This window comes from Propithecus coquereli, unplaced genomic scaffold, assembly GCF_000956105.1.
Source record: "Propithecus coquereli isolate 6110/MARCELLA unplaced genomic scaffold, Pcoq_1.0 Scaffold12, whole genome shotgun sequence".
Classification (NCBI taxonomy): domain Eukaryota; kingdom Metazoa; phylum Chordata; class Mammalia; order Primates; family Indriidae; genus Propithecus; species Propithecus coquereli.
The window spans coordinates 15,451,735-15,472,447 of NW_012136080.1; positions in this window are offsets into that span (position 1 = coordinate 15,451,735).

Here is a 20,713-nt window from a genome sequence, read left to right on the forward strand (position 1 = left end):
TTTAAAGCTATCTATCTCCTTGATAAATTTCTTGTTTCAGGCTGGTCTTGAACTCCTGATCTTGAGCGATCCACCCGCCTCAGCCTCCCAGAGTGCTAGGATTACAGGCGTGAGCCACTGCGCCCGGCCTCAACTATATTTTTAATTTTCAATGCATTTCTCATTTCCAGAAGTTCTGTTTGTTTTTAAAGCTATCTATCTCCTTGATAAATTTCTTGTTCATGTCCTGAATTGATTTTCTGATTTCTTTGTGTTGGTTTTAAGGTTTCTCTTGGATCTCATTGAGCTTCCTTAACATCAATAGTTTGAATTATTTATCTGGCGTGTTGAAAATTTCATTTTGGTTAGGATCCATTGCTAGAGAATTGGTGTGTTCCTTTGGGGGTGTCGTAACTCCCCGATTTTTCATACTTCCAGTATTATTACACTGATTTCTTTGCATCTGGAGAAACAGTCACTTCTTCTTATGCTTGAATTCACTTTAGTTTGGACAGGAGTTTTTTTTTCTGTTGAGGATGTGGCTATGATGTATATTGGGTAGGGCTGTTTGGCTTTGCTTCTGGGCGCATTCAGTGGCAAAGACTCTGTATTATTTCCTTGGTTATAAATAGCCTTAGTGTGGTGGATTTTTCAAATGCTAGCTGTGGTGGTGATGTCCCAGGTGGGTCACTGGGCTAATGGCCTCTCGGGTAGCCAGAGTGGCATGGGCAAAGGTGGTAGCAAAAGTTGTGAGAAGCTTATCTCCTTCCTGAGTGGTGTGTGTTTTGTCAGTTGATGTTGTAATGAGCTGAACAGGTCGACCGCCAGGCTAGTAGGTGGCACTTGCAGGTGAGAGCCTGCTGTGGTGGTGGCAGCAGGGTTTATGCTTGCCCTTTGTTAACCAGGAGAAGTACTCAGGTATCCCAGGGGCTGGGTTGGGCAATGGAATGCTTAGTGATCGGGTCCCATGATCCACCTCTGAGGTGAGGGGTGGATCCAGGCAGAGCCAGGCTGGGCAAGCCTGCACTCAGGCCCCGCAATGGCAGGTGCAAGTGCCAGCCCCTATGGAGGTCTGGGCGGTAGTTTCAGGCTCCCAGAGAAACTCCCTCCAGCAAGGAGCAGAGAAGCTGCTGCTGTGCCAAAGACCTAGTGTGGGGAAACAGGGCAACTTCAGCTTTGCAGCCTAGCAAGCAGTAGTGGGACCTGCTTTGCTTTCATGCTCCTGACCTGGTGGGACTCGCTCCCACAGCCCGACTGTTGGGACAGTCAGCCAAGTCATATGCAGTTTGCTCTCAGTCTGCAAAACTGCCTCAGGCTGTAAAACTTGCTGCCTGGGGCCAAAACCATGCCTCTCAGGCAGATCTCCTTCTGCTTCAGTCCCATGAAAGGGGGGTGCCAAACTCTAGCACCTGTGGTTGGGGCGCACGCCACACTCGTTTTTCAGTTCTCAGAGGCTGTGGAGGCCTCTCCCCAGCTTTAGTCCAAATTGCCAATCCCCAGCCTGAGACTCCAAACCAGTGACTCTGGCCCTGCTAGCTGGGAGGTGCCTGTGCAGCCCTCTGTGAGCTCGAATAAAGAATCACCTCCTTCTGTTGGTGCCCGGGCGTGGGAGTGAGTCCATGACACTTCCCAGTGCCATTCCTTCTCATAGTCTCCCAACTGTTCCCCAAGTCATATCCAGGGCCTGGAAGAGTCAAGGAGCTCCCTTGTGGCCTGGATTGCCTGACTCCCCAGTGGGGTGTGTATCATGGAGATACTCCCCTTTCATGCTCTGGGAATTCACTTACAGTTTTCCACCAGGCCCTGTCCACATGGGCTGCTGCCTCCTTCTTTTTCCCAGTATCCAGAGTTTTCTTTCACTTTAATGTTAACCCCCCATGTTCCTTCTTGGATATAAGTTCATACTGTGAATCTCTACACACTATTTTGCTATTTCCAAGTGGGTAAGGCATGCTGGTAAAGCCTCTTTCTGCCCTCTTAGGGGAAAAAACAAACCTAAAATTGATTCTGGGATCTGGCTATTCACCCTGAGGCACACACATGAGCATGCAGAGGTACTAGAAACATGACTTACCTGCCTGCAGTATTATCTATACCCGGAGATATTTGGTTGAAAGTTAATTATTAGATAATTAAAAATATTTTTCTCTTAAAACTTAATCCAAGTTTTACCCTTGATTATTTGGGAATCTTGTCATCCTTTTCATTTTTTGTTTTGTTTTGTTTTTAAAGACAGGGTCTCATTATGTTGTCCATGCTGGATTTGAACTCCTGGGTTCAAGTGATCTTCCTGCCTCAGCCTCCCAGATAGGTGAGACTACAGGCACGTACCACTGCAGCCAGCACTTGTCATCCTTTTTGAATGCACTATCCCTTTATCCTTCCCCTGAGCCATTCAAAATTATCCTAAAGAAAAAATCTAGCTAATTCATATTGGATTTAACCCAAAGGATTTAACCCAAAGAATTTCACATAGTAGAATTTCAGGCTCCTATCATTTCCTCTCTGCAGACCAGGGCGGGTGTGGTCACCTGTAGCTGGGGAAAAGGTGGGATGTCCCTGTCCTTCATGGTAGTCCCTGAGTCAAGTGCCACCTCCTTCAAACTGGTATGCTTTCCCAGCACTGGCAAGAGCTCTAGGCCCTTCTGAGGCCCAGCCCTCTAGCTCCTGGATACACAGAAGAAAAGTTCTCTTCTGCTTTCGGTCATGGTTGGGTCTGGATGTGGTGCCTGGATGACAGCAGCCATTTTTCAGGCCAACTTAAGGATAAGGTGATGCAGACAGTGGATGAACAGTGAGTGGGAAGCACCTGGTCCTTGCTGTTGTGTGTTCTTACTCCCTCACATTGTCTCAGGCCTTCCCTGCTACCTGGATGCCACCTCTTGGTCTCAGTTTGTTTAAAGCCTCCCATGGTTCAAGGTTCAGCTTGAGTCCTTTCTCTTCCGCGTTGCCTTCCCTGATCTCCCAGCAGAGGGGTCCTCTGAGCCTTCAGAGCATCGCAGACCTTCCACACAGATGTTCTCAGAATGTGCTTATGTGTAACCAGATCTGACACTTCTTGGTTACACTGAGCCCTCCCAGAGGCCAGGGGCTGTTTAGTCCACCTTCCATTCTTCCTGTGGGACTGTATTTTATCTGACAACCCCACAGGGAGGGGAGCGAGAGGGCAAAGAGTGGAGAAGAGAGAGTGGGTGAGGCTGGCTGCCCCAGGGCAGGAAGGGCTTGGACTTGGTGCTGTCTCCTAACCTGGGAGAGTACCCCCTAGAGATGCTGACTGCCTTGTTACTAGGGGCCAGAGCCTGGATACTTGAGAAAATGCCTGACCAGGGAATGGGCTCTTTCTTCTCCCACTCCCAAGCCAATCTTCTGCCTCAAACTTTGCCTGTGGGCTTTGGGCAGGCGCACTGAGGTCTGTCCCATCCTCCTCTGCAGCCCTAGCCGTAGCTGATGGGAGCTGACAGGCAGCCTAAAAACACTCAGCAGCCCGACGCCCCACTAATCTCTGCATCATCTGTGGGCAAACATTTCCAACAGAGGTGGAGGAGATGATAAAAGGAGCAGTGTTTCTGTATGCAGCACTTCTAGTGAAGCGTGTTTGCATGGTGATTTACATCAGCACGTTTTTAATATCCATAAACCCATGCCGGCAAGGGTGGGAGCAGCCTTGTGCCAGAGCCCCTGGCTTTGCAAATGTCTGGACTTAGGAGAGAGCAGCTGGTGAACAGGCAGGCGCTGTCTTGTTGGCTGGATCCCTCCGGCATGCCGTGTGCCAAATGCAATGTTCATGCCACATACCCCTGTGGGGTTTCCTGAAGCCTTTGGCCCAGCTCTTGAGAGTTGCCACACATAGGCAAAGCCCTATCTAAGTAGCCATTCTTGGAATTTGATCCAAGAAGGCTTGTTTTCCTAGGGAAAGTTGTTCATCACTCAGAGTTGGGCTAACAGTTTTCCACTGCTTGATTGATGGGGCTGACAATCAAAGGACCTTACTGCCTAATTATGGTGGATATCCAAGGTGCTGGCCCTCAGGACATCCCAGACATGACGAAAGGGCCAGGAATAATCCAGGAGGCAGCATTTAGTCCCTCAGTCTTCCCATAATGTTCCCAGAAATGTTCAGGAAGCAGAAGTTGCTACAAAGAGTGATAAAACCAAGAGTGGCTCCCTTATCTTAAGGAGCCAATTGGGGAAAATAAAGGTCTCAAGGAACTGTTTAGGAAAATAAAGGACAAAACAAACAGAGGGAAGTTATAGGACAGTGACTGGTATATGAAGAGTAGAGCTACTTCCCTGGATTCAGAGAGTGGGTTGTCACTGCCACTGAGATTATCAGAGAAGACTTGCGGAGGAGACAGGGCCACTTGAGGGATGGAGCACTTTCCAATATTGAGGTGGAGGTGTAGAGCTCAGTTGCTGAGGATGGGCAGCAACAAGTTGGGACCCTTGGCCCAGTATGGGTATGGAGTATGGATTGGGAGAAGGAATGGTGATAATAAGCAAGGAGAATTGCCACCCCAAGACTCTGAGTGTGGAAATGTAGAGCACACCCAATAGGGCCATTAGCTCCAAGAGAAGCTACAGCTCTTTGTCTGTTTTGGTTCACTTTGGACACCAGAATCTTTCCTGTAACACTCAACCTAGTCCAGGCATTTTATTTTCAGTGTCTGGAGGGAGAGGCTCTTTAATTCAAGATTTTACAAAGACCACAAATGATGTAGTCGGGAGTTACTGAACATACCATAGTATGCTATGAGGTTAACTCCCAGTGGCTCAAAGGGAGTTTATGTCAACACCCAGACCTTCCTCATTAAGGAGCTGGTGGTGGCTTTTAGCTAGCAAGGCCTAGAAAAGAGCTCAGCTCTAGTGTGGGCAGAAGGCCTTGTCCTTCATTCTGCTGACCTTGTTTGGTCTGTCCTGTGACAATTTGTGCCCAGATTGCAACATCTGAAGGTGTTAGGACATTTGTGAGTTTTTGTAGATAATTCTCAAGCCTGCTAATGAGGTTATTTGAAATTCCCTAAAAAAAATGGAGTGATCCCAAGGAAAAAAGTATTTAGGTTCCTGGGACTGGGCTGGGAGGGGCACTATATTGTGGTGGAGCTTTCCTGGGCCTCCAGATCACTCAGCGATGCTTCCCCCACGTGAGTGATGCCCATCTCCTGTCTTCCATTCTGGGTTGTGCGGAAAGAAGGCAGTGGGTGAATGCGGGCTGCGGGCTCCAATTTGAACACTGAGATCGCACCTGAAGGTCCCAGGAACTTTCTGGGAAAAAAAGGGGGAGGGAGGGGAGGTTCTTTCCTGATTCTTCTCCAGACACAGTTCAACCACCTGTCTCTGGGGAGGTTGGTGATGGGGAAGATCTGGGACCCTAGAGAACCCGGCAGATTTTCCCCCCAAGGGCAGGGAGACCCAAGAAACAGTTCTGTACCCTAATCCCTGGGGAACACCAACATTATCCAAAATGGATAAATAAATACTGATACCAAGATAATAGTATGTGAAAAATTTGGACTGCAAAAAGGACACTCCTTCCTAATCTCTGGCAGACAAAGAACTCTCAGTAACAGATTTTCACTGACTCTTCACCAACTCCATCATTAACTTCATCGTTTTCCATTTCCATGTATACCATATACACATTTCAAGAGGGTGATAATAATAATCTCCAGCATCTTCCATTTTAAGGCCTTCCAAAGAGTTTGTTATGATATGAATTGTGGTGCTAATTGTGCTCAGTAGCTCAGTAGATGTAGAAAAACCATTTGATAAAATTCAACATCCATTCATGATGAAAACCCTCAGCAACTAAGAATAGAAAAGAACTTCCTAAATCTGATAAAGAGTATCTACAGAAAAACACCTACAACTAACATAAAAAATCCTATAACTAGCATTGTACCCAGTGGGGAAATATTGGACACTTTCCTCCTGAGATTGGAATCAAGACAAGGATGTCTACTATCCCACTACCACCTCTTCTTTCAATGTTGTACTGAAGGGCCTACCCCGTGTAGTAAGATACAGTTGTCCTTCAGTATCCATGAGGGATTGGTTCCTAGGACCTTCCATGTATACCAAAATCCATAGATGCTCAAGTCCCTTATATAAAATGGTGTTATATTTGCATATTACCTATGCACCTCCTCCTATGTACTTTAAATCATCTCTAGATTACTTATAATACTGAACACAATGTAAATGCTATGTAAATAGTTGTTATATTGTTTAGGGAGTAATGACAAGAAAAAAAGTTAGCACATATTCAGTACAGATGCAACTATCCATTTTTTTAGAAGAATAATTTTGGTCTATAGTTGGTTAAATCCACAGATACTGAAGCCAGGGATACGAAGGTTGGACTCTATAAGGTTTGGAAAACAAGAAGCAAACAGGTTTTTATTTGCAGACGAAATGATGGTAAATGTAGAAAATCCAAAGGAATCTACAAACTATTGACAATTATTATAATTAATAAGTACATTAAGATCGCTGAATTCAAAAGCAATGTATATAAAATTATTTCTGTGTCTATAACTAGCAACAAGCAATTGGAAAGTGAAATTTAAGCAATGATACTGTATATAATTAAGTAAAAAAATTAAATACCTAGAATAACCCTAACTAAAGATGTTCAAGAATGAAAACCATAAGATGATATTAAGAGAACTTAAGGGAGACATAATGGAGAGATGTTTCATATCATGGATTAGAAATTCAATGTTGTTAAGATGTCAGTTCTTTCCAAATTGATCTATAGATTCAACTCAACCCTAATTGATATCCCAGCAATTTTTTTTGATGGATATCAACAAATCGATTTGAAACTTTATATGGCAAAGCAAAAGACCTAGAGTAGCCATGCAATCTTAAAGGATAAGAACAAATTTAGAGAATTTTCACTATCAGATTTCAAGACTTACTATAAAGCTGCAGTAATTAGGACAGGGTAGTATTGGCATAAGGATAGAAAAATAAACTAATGAAACAGAATAGAAAGACCCACTGTGTGGCCCCTTGATTTACAACAAAGATACCACTGCAATTAAGTGGAGGGAAAGGTGGTGTTTGTAAAAAATGATGCTGAAGCAATTGGATATCTGCATGTAAAAAAGTAAACATTTATTCCTGCCTCACACTATATGAAAATTTATTCAAGATGGAGCATAGATCTTAATATGAAAGTTTAAGCAATAAAGCTTCTTAGAAGAAAACAGAGGAGAATATTTTCATGAACCTAGGATAAGAAAAGATTCCTTAAACAAGACACAAAAAGCATATCTGTAAAAAAGCCAACATTTAAAAAGCAGATGGCAAGCCACAGATTGGGAGAAGATATTCACAATACATATTTCCAACAAAGGACTTGTATCTATAATATATAAAGAACCCTTTTAAATCAATAACAAAAAGACAATCCAATTAAAAAATGAACAACACTTGAACAGATGTTTCTCAAAAGAAGATCTCCAAATGGCCATAAACATATGAAAAATTCTCAACATAATTACTCAGGAGAGAAATGTAAATTAAAACCAAAATGAGAAATATATACCCTTCCCATGGCTAATAAATAAATAAACAAACAGACTAACAATACTAACAACTTGGTAATACTAATTGTGGGCAAGGTCGTATAGCAACTGTAACCCTCTTACACTGCTTAGTAGGAGTATTACTTGGTTCAGCCATCTGGAAAACTATTTGACATTATCCACAACAACTAAATATATGTCTACCTTATGGCCAACAATTTTACTCTGAGTTACATACCTAAGTATATGGAGAGACGTTTCATGTCCAGATAAAACACAGGTATAAGAATGTTCATAACAGCGTTTTTCATGATAGTTCGAAACTCAAAACAACCTGAATATACATCTATAAGAGAATAGGCAAATAAATCAGAATATATGCATGCCATGGAATACTACACATCAATAAAAAGAGAATGAACTTCTGATACACACAACAACCTGAATGAATCTCATAGACATTGTCTTACACAAAAGAAGCCAGACATAAAGGAGTACATGCATTATGGCTGATATGAAAGTCAAAGAACAGGAAAAGCTGCTGTAGGGCAATAGAAGTCAAATAGTGTTTAGCTCTGGTAGGACCAGGAGTGCTGACTGGGACAGGGCATGAGAGAACTTTTGGGATGCTGGTAATGTTTTATATCTTGGTCTGGATGGTGGTTCCAATGTGTAGGCAAAAATAAAAATTCACTGAACTCTACACTTTTGTGCACTCTACTGTATGTTATATCTCAATAAAGTGAGTTATACCTCAATAAAATATATTTTTACAAAGGAAAAAGAAAAAATTCAACATACCAATTGACCTTGAAATACCTACGTATGGGCTTTTAGAGACCTAAGTTTGAATCTGATTTTACCATTGACTGTCTACGTCAAGTTGAGAAAGTTGCCTGACCTCTCTGAGCCTCTTTTTCCTCATCTAAAAATGGGGATAATAATATCTACCTAATAGAGTCATTTTGAAGAGTAAATTAAATAAACCCTTAGCTCAATGCTTGGCACATTGGTTTTGTTGTTGTTGTTGTTGTTGTTTTCTTTTCAATGAGTTGAAGAGCAGGATGTGCTTATTGGCTATTTGTATATCATTTTTGGAGAAATGTCCATTCAAGTCCTTTGCCCATTTTTGAATCTAGTTGTTCGTTTTTTTGTTATTGTGTTTTAGGAGTTCCCTATATGCTTTGGATATTAATCTCAGATATATGATTTGCAAATATTTCCTCCCATTCCACGGATTGCCTTCTTACTCTGTCGATGCTGCCTTTTGATACACAAAATTTTAAAATTTTTATGATGTCCAATTTATTTATCTTTTCTTGTGTCACCTATGCCTTTGGTGTCATATCCAAGAAATTGCTGCCAAATCCAATGATATGAAGTTTTTGCCCTATGTTTCTTTTAAGAGTTTTATATTCTCAGCTGTTACAGTTAGATCTTTGATTCATTTTGAGTTAATTTCTTGTATATGGTGTTAGGTAAGGGTTCAGCTTCATTCTTTTGTATGTGGCTATCCAGTTTCCCAGCACCATTTGTTGAAAAGACTGTCCTTTCCAAAAGAATGGTCTTGGCACCCTTGTCAAAAATCACTGGGCCATATATTTGAGGGTTTATTTCTGGGCTGTCTATTCTATTCCATTGGTCTCTGTCTGTCTTTATGCCAGTGTCATACTGTTTTGATTACTGTAGCTTTGTAGTACATTTTGAAATCAGAAAATGTGAGTCCCCCAGCTTTGTTCTTCTTTTTCAAGAGTGTATGCAGTATTTGGGGTCCCTTGATACTCTTTGTAAATTTTAAGATGAATTTTTCTATTTCTATAAAAAAATCATTGGGATTTTAAAAGGGATTGCATTGGATCTATAGATCACTTGGGTAATACTGACATCTTAACAATATTAATTCTTCCAATCTATGAACACAGCATATCTTTCGTTTTATTTATGTCTTCTTTAATTTTTCGTTGATGTAGTAGTTTTCATTGTAGTGAAGTGTTTTATAGTTTTCAGTATATAAGTTTTTCATCTCTTTAGGTAAGTTTATTCCTAAGTATTTTATTCTTTTTGGTGCTGTTATAAATGGGATTGTTTCCCTGATTTTCTTTTCAGACAGTTCATTGCTAGTGTATAGAAACACAACTGATTTCTGTATGTTGGTTTTGTATCCTGCAACTTTACTGAATTCATTTATTCTAACAGAGTTTTGATGGAGTCTTTAGGGTTTTCTATATATAAGATAATGTAATCTGCAAACAGGGACAATATTCCTTTTTTCTTTCTTGTCTGGATGCCTTTATTTCTTTTTCTTGTCTAGTTGCTTTGACTAGGACTTCAGTACAATGTTAAATAGAAGTGGTGAGAATGAGCGTCCTTGTCAGAAGATCTTAGAGGAAAAGCTTTCAGTTTTTCACCATTGACTGGATGTTAGCTGTGGGCTTTTCATATATAGCCTTTAGTATGTTGAGATATTTTAAAAATATATTACAAAGATACAGTAATCAAAATAATAAAATATTGGCATAAAGACAGACATATAGAGCAATAGAACAGATGGAAAGCCCAGAAATGAATCCACACATATACAGTCAACTGATCTTTGACAATGGTGCCAGGAATACACAACAGGGAAAGGATAGTCTCTTCAACAGAAGGTGCTGGGAAAACTGGATATCCACATGCAAAAGAATGAAATTGGACCCTTATCTTATACACAAAATTGATTAAAAATGTAAAACATAAGAACTGGAACTGTAAAATTCCTAAGTGAAAACATAGGGGAACATTTCATGACATTGGTCTTGGCAATTATTTCATGTATATGACACCAAAGCACAGGCAACAAAAACAAAAATAGACAAGTGAGATTATATCAAACTAAAATCTTCTGTACAACAAAGGAAACAATTCACAGAGTGAAAAGGTAACCTACAGAATGGAGGAAAGTATTTGCAAATCATGTATGTGATACGGGGTTAATTTCCAGAATATAAGGAACTCCTGTAAGTCAATAGCAAAAGCGAAAAAATGAAAAAACCGAAACTAATAACCTGATTTAAAAATGAACTAAAGACTCAAGTAGACATTTCTCCAAAGAAGACATACAAATGGCCAATGGGGATATGAAAAGATGCTCAACGTCACTAATCATTAGGAAAATGTAAATCAAAACCACAATGAGATATCACCTCACACCCATCAGGTTGGCTATTATCAAAAAAACAAAAGGCAAGGAGTGTTGGCGAGGAGGTGGAGAAATTGAAGCCCTTGTGCACTGTAATGGGAATTAAAATGGCGCAGCAGTTGTGGAAAACAGTTATGCAGGTCCCTCAAAACACTGAGACTAGAACTGCATATGATCCAACAGTCCCACTTCTGGATTTTTATCAAAAAGAATTGAAGTCAGGACATTGAACAAATGTTAGCACTCCATGTTCATCGCAGGACTATTTACAGTAGCTAAGATGTGGAATATTCGCAGACGGATGCATAAAGAAAATATGGTAAATATGTACAATAGACTTTTGTTCAGCTTTAAAAAGGAAGGAAATTCTGACATATACTCCAACATGGATGAACCTTGAGGACATTATTCTAAGTGCAATAAACTAGTTACAAAAAACCAAATATGTATGATTCCACTTATATGAGATATTTAGTGTAGTCAAAATCATAGAGACAGAAAGTAGAAGGGTGGTTTCCAGGGGTTGGTCTGTGAGCTGAATGGGCAGTTGTTAATCAATGGGCTTAAAGTTTCAGTTAAGCAAGACCGAATGCATCCTAGAGATCTGTTGCACCTGTAGTTAACAATACTGTATTATATACTTAAAAATTTATTCGTTAAGGGAGTAGATCTCATGTTAAGTGTCCAAAGCACAATAAAATAAGTTTTTTTAAAAATAAGAAAATGTTTTTAAGGGAGCTCCAGGGGCAAATAACATTAGGTGGCCCCTGATCCCCTGGTCGGAGGCCTCCAGGAGTTGGACTGTGGAGACCCTGGACTGATGACGTCCGGTTGGGAGTGTCCAGTTGGGTGGGTGTAAGGGTGACGGATCCCCGCCACCACCCCCGTCCTCCCACCTACAAAGGGAAAAATAAGAACCAGAGGCCCCAGGCGCTCCCGGGAGGTCTTGTCCTGACAGCTTCCTCCCGGAACAATGAGGTGACACTGGATAGTCTGCAATCACCCGCCAGTTACTCTTCCTGTACCGACTCAATCAGCTTGTCAGGGCTCGGGAATGAGGTGGGGGTCTCTGGATGTGCCGGTTCTGGTTGGACAACCTCAGAGTCCCTAAATGCATTCCAGCTCCCCGGGTTCTGAGCTGGTTGGTTTGCCTGCCTGTTTTTAGAGGGATGTTAAATAAAAAAAAGATTGCCAACCAAGCTCGTTGGTTTCAATTTCCTTTGCCTAAAGATGTCATGGATTGTGTTTATGCTGGTGGTCTCCAATGCTGGGGTGGCTGCTTCCCCAGGCAGCTGCTGCAGTCACATGCTTGTTGGGAGAGAAGAGGTAACTGCCAGAGAATGTCTGCCTTGCACTGTAGTTCATTCTTCTCTTTCCAAGGCTGATTTAAGCTTTTATGTCGTGCTTCCCAAGTCTCTGTCTGCTCCCTGTTGGCTGCTGGAGACAGAGAAGGAAAGGGACACAGTCCCTCCCCTCCAAGAGCTCGCAGTTGATGCCCATCCATGAATGGGCGTGCCTATATCACAAACAATAGTAAGGGTGTGAGATAAGGAGAAGGCGTCAGGGGAGGGCACCTGCTTCTTAGTTAGTGGGATAGAGCTCTGGATGGGAAGCAGGACTCCTGGGTTGTGGACCTACATCTGCTACTTATTGAATGTCACTGTGCAAACTGAAACCAATCCCTAAATCTCTAAAGGCCTCTCTTTGTAAAGTGGGAGAGAAGATTATCCTAGCAATCCCATTGAACCATTATGAGGGGCAGAAATCAGCTGTGAAGATGCCTGGGGAGGGCCCAAAAGTAACTGAGGTATCGGTGTTTACCAGTGTCCTTTTTGCTACTGCCAGTGACCAAAGTGCTATTACTTTGGTGTCGCACTGAAGAAACAGTATCTTGAATTTCTCTGTTTCTCCACATATACCCAGAGTCCTCCCAGAACCCCCAGCGCACTCTCATCCCTAACACAACCCGGTTGCATCTCAAGATGAAGGTGAGGCTGGGCACTGCTGGCAGGTGGGCCAGCCGTCCAGACAGAGCCCTCCCAAGAGCCGTGGGGTATGAGAATGCCCATAGGTTCCAACTTGATGGTGCCCACCACATGGGTGTGAGCTGGAAGCTGGGAGGGGAAGGGGCTGTGCAGTTGTGCAGATTGAGTCCTATCTCATAACTACCCTAATCCATGGTGGAGTCTCCATTTGTTTCCCTGTTCCTTACCCTGAGCCTTTGACGAGTATTACAGTGTCTCTGCCTGGATGCAGCAGTATTTGAGGAAGCTGGAGTTGGAGGATCACAGGGTGAGCAGTGCTCCTGTGGGTAGGGCGATAGGATGAGGACCAAGGCACTCTGAAGAGGGGCGAGTCTCAGATCCCGGGGGCTGGGAGGCCCGGCCTGACTGCGCCTTCCCAGGATGCTGCTCTTGGAGTGTTGGAACCTGAGTACTTTTCTGCTCTGCCTCCCTCTCCACTTTCTCTTCTCCTTGCCCTTCCTCTTTCCTTTCCCTTCCCCCTTTCCCCTCCTTTCCTCTCTCTTTTTCTCTCCCTCTCCCCTCAACCACAACTGTGCAAGGTACCCCAACTTTTCCAGGTACACTGGCCCCCAGACAGTAGCACAGACATATCTCTTCTGATCTAATCTTCATTCATTATAAACATATTTTCTTTACATAGTTATATTAACTATTTTAAAATGCTAGCCGGCTAATTCCAACATCTGGGTCTTCATTAATTGTCTTTTCTCTTAGGAATTGGTTGCATTTTCCTGTTCTTCACACATTGAGTAATTTTTTTTTGTATCCTGGACATTGTGAGTATAGCATTGTGGAGGCACTGGATTCTGTTATATTCTTCTTTTTTCTTTTTCAGACAAGGTCTCACTCTGCCGCTCAGGCAGAGTGCAGTGGCGTCATCATAGCTCACCATAGCCTCGAAATCCTGGGCTTAAGTGATCCTCCTGCCTCAGCCTTCTAAGTAGCTAGGACTATAGGTTCACATCACCATGCCTGGATAATTTTTTTATTTTTTGTACTAACGGGGTCTCGCTGTTGCCCAGGCTGGTTTTGAACTCCTGGCCTCAAGCAACCTTTCTCCTTGCCCTCCCAAAGTGCTGGGATTACAGGCATAAGCCACTGTGCCCAGCCTCTGGACTCTGTTATATTCTTATGGAGAGTGTTGACTTTTTGTTTTAGCTGGTAATTTGCTTGGTTGGATTCAAACTGCAAACTCTGTCTCTGGGGCAGCAATGCAAATCTCAGCTGAGTGTTTTTGTCATTAGCGGGGCAGCTTTGAGCCTGCTCTATGAATGTGAAGTTCAATAATCAGCCAGAGGTTTGAAGGAGTTTATAATAGAATTCAGGACTCCTCGTCTTTGGCTCTCTACTTTCTAGGATTACTTCTTTACTTTCTAGCAGCTGAGGTTTCTCTGAGCTTTGTTCTCTGGTTTTCTAAGCCAGAAAAACTATGCGTTTTCTATAAGAGTTTAGTCACCTCACATGGTACTCACTGCTCAGTGCATGCTCAAGATGACTTTGAACTATCTTCAAGCTAAAAGCCATAAAAATGGGAAATACCCTGTGCCCCATCCCTTCTTCCAGATGCCAACTCCTCTCCAAAATCTGCCTACTTTTGTTCACTTTTGATTTCCTTTAGACAGTTTTATTTTCTGCTTTGTCTAAAGTTGATAGTTATAATTGCTGGGAGGTTTGGTCCAATAATTTATTGACCATATCTTGAGTGGAACTTTTTCTTCCATTTTTCTATTTCACCATTTTTACAATGTGGCCTCCTTTTTCAAGACTGTCTCATGGTGGCAAGATGGCTACCACAGCTTCAGCCATCATGCCAACATTCCAGGCTGGAAGAAGAATGAGGAAGAAGGTAAGATGTGCTTTTCAGCTGCATTAGCCACCCTTCAAAGGGCTCTTCCATAATTCTCACCTAACAACTTTTATTTATATCCCATTGATCATAATGTAATTGCAAGGTTATGAATAAAATGTAATTATTAAGCTGGGCACATTGCTCTTCTCAACAGAATTAGAGTTAAGTTAGTAAGAAAAAAGGGAGAATCACTCTCAGGAAGGCAGTTAGAAGCTGTCCTGTTTCACAGTGATAGTATGAAGATTAAAAATGTGAATACATATTAACTGCTTAGTACCATTCCTGGAACATAGGGGGAGCTCCATAAATGTTGGTTTTCATATTGATATAAGTTTCATAATGGACATAAGCCCAAGGCATGAAAATCCCAAAGAGAGATGCCTAGCCCAACTTGGAATAAAGGAGTGTCACTTCCTGCATGCAGTGACCCCTAAATCAAATCTAAGAGACAAGTAACTGTCAACCAGGTGACAGAGGAAAAGAGTCCCAGGCAGGAGGAACAGCATTGAATAAAGACTTAGAGGTAAGAAATAGCCTGTTGAATGTAGGAATACACTCATATTCTGCTTGAAGAATGGTGAGTGAAGAAGGGGGAGAGGTAGTTAAGGACTAAGGCATAGAAAGGAGCTGATTCATCTCCAGTGTCCAAAAATGTGCTCAGCACATAGTAGAAGACACTTTTATGTGTGGTCAGGTAGCAGTTAAATTGGAGAAACAGACACACACACACACACACACACTCTCTCTCTCTCTCTCTCTCTTCTCTCTTTCTCTCTCTATCCTCTCTCTTCCTCTCTCTTCTCTCTCTTCTCTCTCTCCTCTCTCTCTCTCTCTCCTCTCTCTTCTCTCTCTTCTCTCTCTCTCTCTTCTCTCTCTTCTCTCTCTCTAGCATGGATGCATGCATGGGCGCCTGAGATTTACCTAACCCGCAAACCTCCCATGGAGAGAAGCCTGGTAGGAAGTGAGCCCTGAGGTCTGAACTTTGCAGGCGTTCCCCTCCCTGGGAGTGTAGGGCAGAGGTGGAACTGTGGGCTGGGTGGTCACTGCGGCCCCTGGGAGATCCAGACCTCCCATCCCCCGTAACTCTTCTTAAAGATAGGAGCTTTCAAAAACATGCTTGACAAGTTTGGTCAAACAGGAAGACAAGAGCTGATAGTGTGGGAAGGAGACGAGTGGGTGGGGGAGCTCACTGCCTGGGCCTTTTCCAACCTCCTCTTCCCACCCTCACCCCAGATGGGTCTGGTCCTGAACTCCCAGATCCCCCAGGTGAGGGCTTGGGAGGAGGGTAAGCACCTATGCACCAGGTTTGCCTGGCAGGGGTCTGTGGGCTCCCCTCTGCCTCTGCCCCTTTTCTTTTGAATGAAGCATCTTTGCAGTATTAGCTGGGGCTGTCTTCTAGCTTATTCTCTTTCTGCTGAACACTCCTCCTGGCTCTCCAGACCAGAGTCCTGTCTCCTCTTTACTTCTGACATTTGCAGGGTCCTTATTTCACTCCAAGTTCAGCTGTGCATTTACAAAGGTGTTTGGGGGGAGGGGAGGGCAAGGGCAACGTACGTAACCTAAACATCTGTACCCCCATAATATGCTGAAATAAAAAAAAAAAAAGATGTTTGATGTATTTTATGCAGTCCTTTTGTAAACCAGGAGGTTGGTTTGTTTGAATGGCTCGCTCCCCCACCCCACCTGAATATCTTATTCGCAACACTGCCAGGGGCAGAAGTCCTTATCTGGATTTCGAAGTGTGAGTAGGAGGTCCATGCCCACTGAGCCACAGTCTAGTGCTCAAACCATCGTGTCTTTGATCCTTTCATATTGCTGACGCTTTACCTGGCTTGTTTCAACTCTTTGCAAATTCCTCCAACTTGGCACGTGGTTCTAGGCCCCCGTTCTGCCTCTATGTCCAGTATTGACCCACAGGGCATAGCACACAGTCCATGCCCTGCGAGGTGCTGGGGAGTACGTGACCCCTCAGCACGGCGGTGTGTCCGTACGGCCTGCCCATCTGGCAAGCTCCTGCCCTGCCTCTCCACCTCCTCCGTCTCTCTGAGACATGGACTTTGGCCTCTGGACCCTGCTTCCCTGCTGGAAAGCCTGCCCTGCCTCCTGCCCACACTTAGACCCAGGTGGGAGCCTGCTGCAACACTTGAGGTGTCATAGTCACAGATGTGCTTTCTGGGGTTGTTCCTTCTTAGAACCCTTCTGGAAAAGAGACCTGTTCATTTTCTACTCACTTTTGAGACCTTGGTGTGACCGAGCTTACCTGACAGTACAATAATCATGGTACTAGCCAGTATTTATCGAGTTCCTACAGTGCACTGAGTGGTTTTCACCGAGACCCCACGCTGACAGCTGGGATAGGGAAAGATTAATCTGGAGATCCAGATATGGCCTGGAGTTGGGGGCTGACCAAGGGACAGCTGAGATGGGTTCCAGGTGTGGCGGGGTTCATCAGCCCTGGGGGCTTGGGAAGGGAGGTCACCACTGACTGGACAAGGGGACAGACAGACCTTCATCATTCATTTGGTCAACGAGAACAATGCCTCTGAGTGCCAGACATTGTGCGGGCTGCTGGGGACACAGACAAGAATAGGGGTTGGCCTCTGCCCTCGCGGAACTTACAAGAGCCTGGCACGAGGCGAATCCTGCATGTCACCAAAGATCGTCTACCCTAGCCCCTCACTCTACAGATGAAGTAACTGAGGGCCAGAGCAGGAAGGGAACTTCCATTGTGGAGATAGTGAGGATGGTCAGGAGGGATGAGGGAGGCCCTGCATCCCTCCAGTTCCCTGGAAGTCCCCACCCACCGGGTGACCTGGGCTGCAATGTGGAGGCTTGGGAGGGGGCGTCAGCTGTAGACTCCACTCCCCCAGGGTCCTGTGGTGGGCACCTCTGTGGCTCTCAGAGGCTGTTGGGGCTGGGGTGGGCTGTGGGGGTCCCTCCACTTTCTCAGGCCCCAGGCAGGGAGGGCCGCTGGCTGAAAAGACTCTGCTGCAGCCTAGGGCGGAGGGGGCGGGCCTTCCTCTCCTACCCCATCAGAAACCGTGGGACAGCGCCATCTTTATCACACCCAGCTGTGACTGCCTTGGGCTTGCGGGGAGGTGCTGGGGCTGGGAGCGAAACTCAGGACAGGCTGACATAGCAAAGAGTAGATAATTTCAATCCGCAGCCTCCAGATTGAGGGAGAAATGTAAACACAGGCTGCTGGGTGAGCAGCCAGGGAGTGAGGTGGGGTGGGCAGTGGGCACCCTGCTGGCTGGCCCTCCTCACAGAGCCTCCTGTGCAGGGAGCTGGGTTTGATTTTTCTGGGCTTTCCCAGGTCACATGTGAGGGAGCGGCTGTTTTGGCTGCTGAGGTCCCTGCAGACCAGTCTCGCCCTCAGCAGACCTGAAAGAACTTGGCCTGACCAGTGAACGGGTGGGGTTGTGGCGAGTCACAGCCCAACACCACACAGAGCTCCAGTCCCAGCTCCGTGTCACACCTAGCTGTGGGCACCCTTCAACAGGTCACATGATTTCTCCACAACTCAGTTTCCTCATCTGTAAATGGGGATCATTTTAGAACCAAACTCATAGCAGTGTTTGATCTTCATTCATTATACGAATATGTATCGGGCACCGCTAAGTTCTAGGCACCATTCTAGGCATCGAGGACACAGCTGTGAACACAACACAAAGCAGAGGCTGTTCCTCTACTCAGAGCTGAGAATGAGGCTTCAGTGAGATGATATGGCTAAAATGCTTGACCCTGGCCTGGCACAGAGAAAATGCTCAATAGGTGGTAGTTACTGGTTGTTATGCTTAATTAATTTGAGCCGGTGCAGGCTGGGCCCGTCTCCCATCCTCCCCAGGCCTTCACATGGCTACCTTGTGCTCGACCTTTAGTGACCTCTCTCCTCTGAGAGGCCTTCCCTGGCCACCCAAGCTGGATTAGCCCCCCGCATCCTCCCACTTCATTATGACGCTTAGCACAGATCGTTTGCACCGTTAGTTACCCGCAGTGTGCCCTGATCTGGCTGTGTGCTCCTCCAGCCAGGGCTGGGTCTCGTTCCATCTCTGGTTCCCCAGGGCCGGGCACATGGATGTGCTCATTAAATGTTCGCCGAATGAACGAATGATTATGAATCCTAACCGTAACCCCTACTCTCAGGGCACGTTAGATTATAAAAGAGGAAAAGAAACTTTCTCACCCGTCACTTATGGAGAAATCACAGGACAGTTGTGTCCTGATTTCTGTATGTGTGGGTACATGATCACAATCGCTGGCTTTTATTTATAGCATTTACAATAGCTGGACACTGCTAGAAGTTCTTTAGGTCAATTTAATCTTTAGCCTACCCCTTTGAGGTAAGAAGGATTATTTTTCCCATTTTACAGATAGGGAAATGGAGGCCCAGAGTGGGCAGATATCTTGCCCAAGGCCACCCAGCTAGTAAATGGAGTCAGGACTTGATCCCAAGCAGGACACCCCTAGAGCCAATGCTCTCGGCACCCCACTGCATGATTGCCGTGGCTGTGTGCGTGTGTGTGTGCACACTGAAGTGCAGGCAGGTGGGCATGCCTGCATGTGGCTTGCGGCAGGTATATCCTGGGCAGTTCCTGGCATGCTGGGTGGGCTCTGGCCTTGGAGAGGCACTAGAGCTGGGGATGGCAGGAAGGAACAAGCTGTTGCTTTAGGTTCAAGTGACAGGAAAAGGTAGGCTAGATGCATGTGCTTTCATGAAGACCGTGAATAATAACCAGCATGTTCTGAGAAGCCATCTGCTGCCTCTGGGCGGACCTGGTGATGTGTGGGCTGGTGGAGTGAAGACTGCTGCAGGTCTGGGAGGTCGCGGACACGACGCCTAGCATGGCGTATTTATTTACTGGCTAGTTTTCACATGTTTCAAATCATATATATATAGGGACCCCAAAGACATACTGAGAGGCACAGGGTCTTTTGCATCTCTTCAAGCTCTTGCTTCTGTTTGCTGCTTTTTTCCCCAGATGTGGGCAAAATAATTCTTCAGAAATTGGTGAATTCTTTTGGTCAGAGAGAGGGAGCTCATTTTCTTTGTGGGCATATCTGTTAGGTGTACAACTGTGTCGTATTCAGGCACTCCGTCATGTGTGCCTAACTATACATGCTCCTGGCATCAGGCTCTGGCTTCATTACTCAGAAAGAAGCTTCCTGGATGCAGATTGTCATTTTTTCATTCAGCCAACACTCCCCAAGATCCTACCCTGTGCCAAGCCTTGTGTTGGGCATTAGGAATAAAATGGAGAATGAGACCTAGGCCCTGCCCACAAGGAGCTGACAGTCTAATCAGAGAGTCAGATCAGGAAATAATGCCAGCCCAGCATTGTGAGGGCCCTGCCTGAGGGGCACACAGAGGGCACACCTTGGAGCAACTCCTACTGCAGCCTGGGGGCAGGTTCAGGCAGGGAAAGCTTCTTGGAGGAGATGATAAGTGGGCTGAGTTTGAAGGATGCATTTAAGATAACCAGGGAAACAAAGTGAGGGAATGCTTTAATGAATTGTAGATAGTATAAATGCCTGGCCTGAATACAGGGTCCAGGGTGCTCAGGAAATACTAAGCGGTTTGGTTTGGATGGGGAGTCGTGTGTGTGTTTGTATGCATGCGTTTGTCTATTGGGCAAGGTAGTGACTTATAGTTGCATTGAAGATTTCTATTTACATGTTTTCTACAAAGTATAATGCATGAGAAACATTCAGTCATTCACATTTTAGTGTGAATAAGTTGATATACATTTTTCTTGAGGAACCTTGGATCCTTGAATGAGAATGGATGCTGAAAGATGGGGTAGGCTACCCTGTTCAAAATTAGTTAGACTCCCTACTCTGTCACATTCCATGCAACTCTCAAAACCCGCCTGGAACCTGTTGCTATTTTCAGCTGGTATCCCCTCTGAAGCATCAAATTTTTGTCTGCCCTACACTGCAGGAAGCTGAGAAACATGCCTTTTGCCCTACACTTACCTCTGTTTAACCCTGTTGTGGGGAGGAAGAGACTTTTTTGGTACAGTGGCATGGCTTGGGCAGATGTCAGGGGTCCAGGGTCTGCCTCTGAGGGAGTGAAGGAGTCCCTCTTGTTGACAGATGAAAACAATAGACCACCCTCTTCAGAGGGGACTCTAATAACCCAAACCATGTG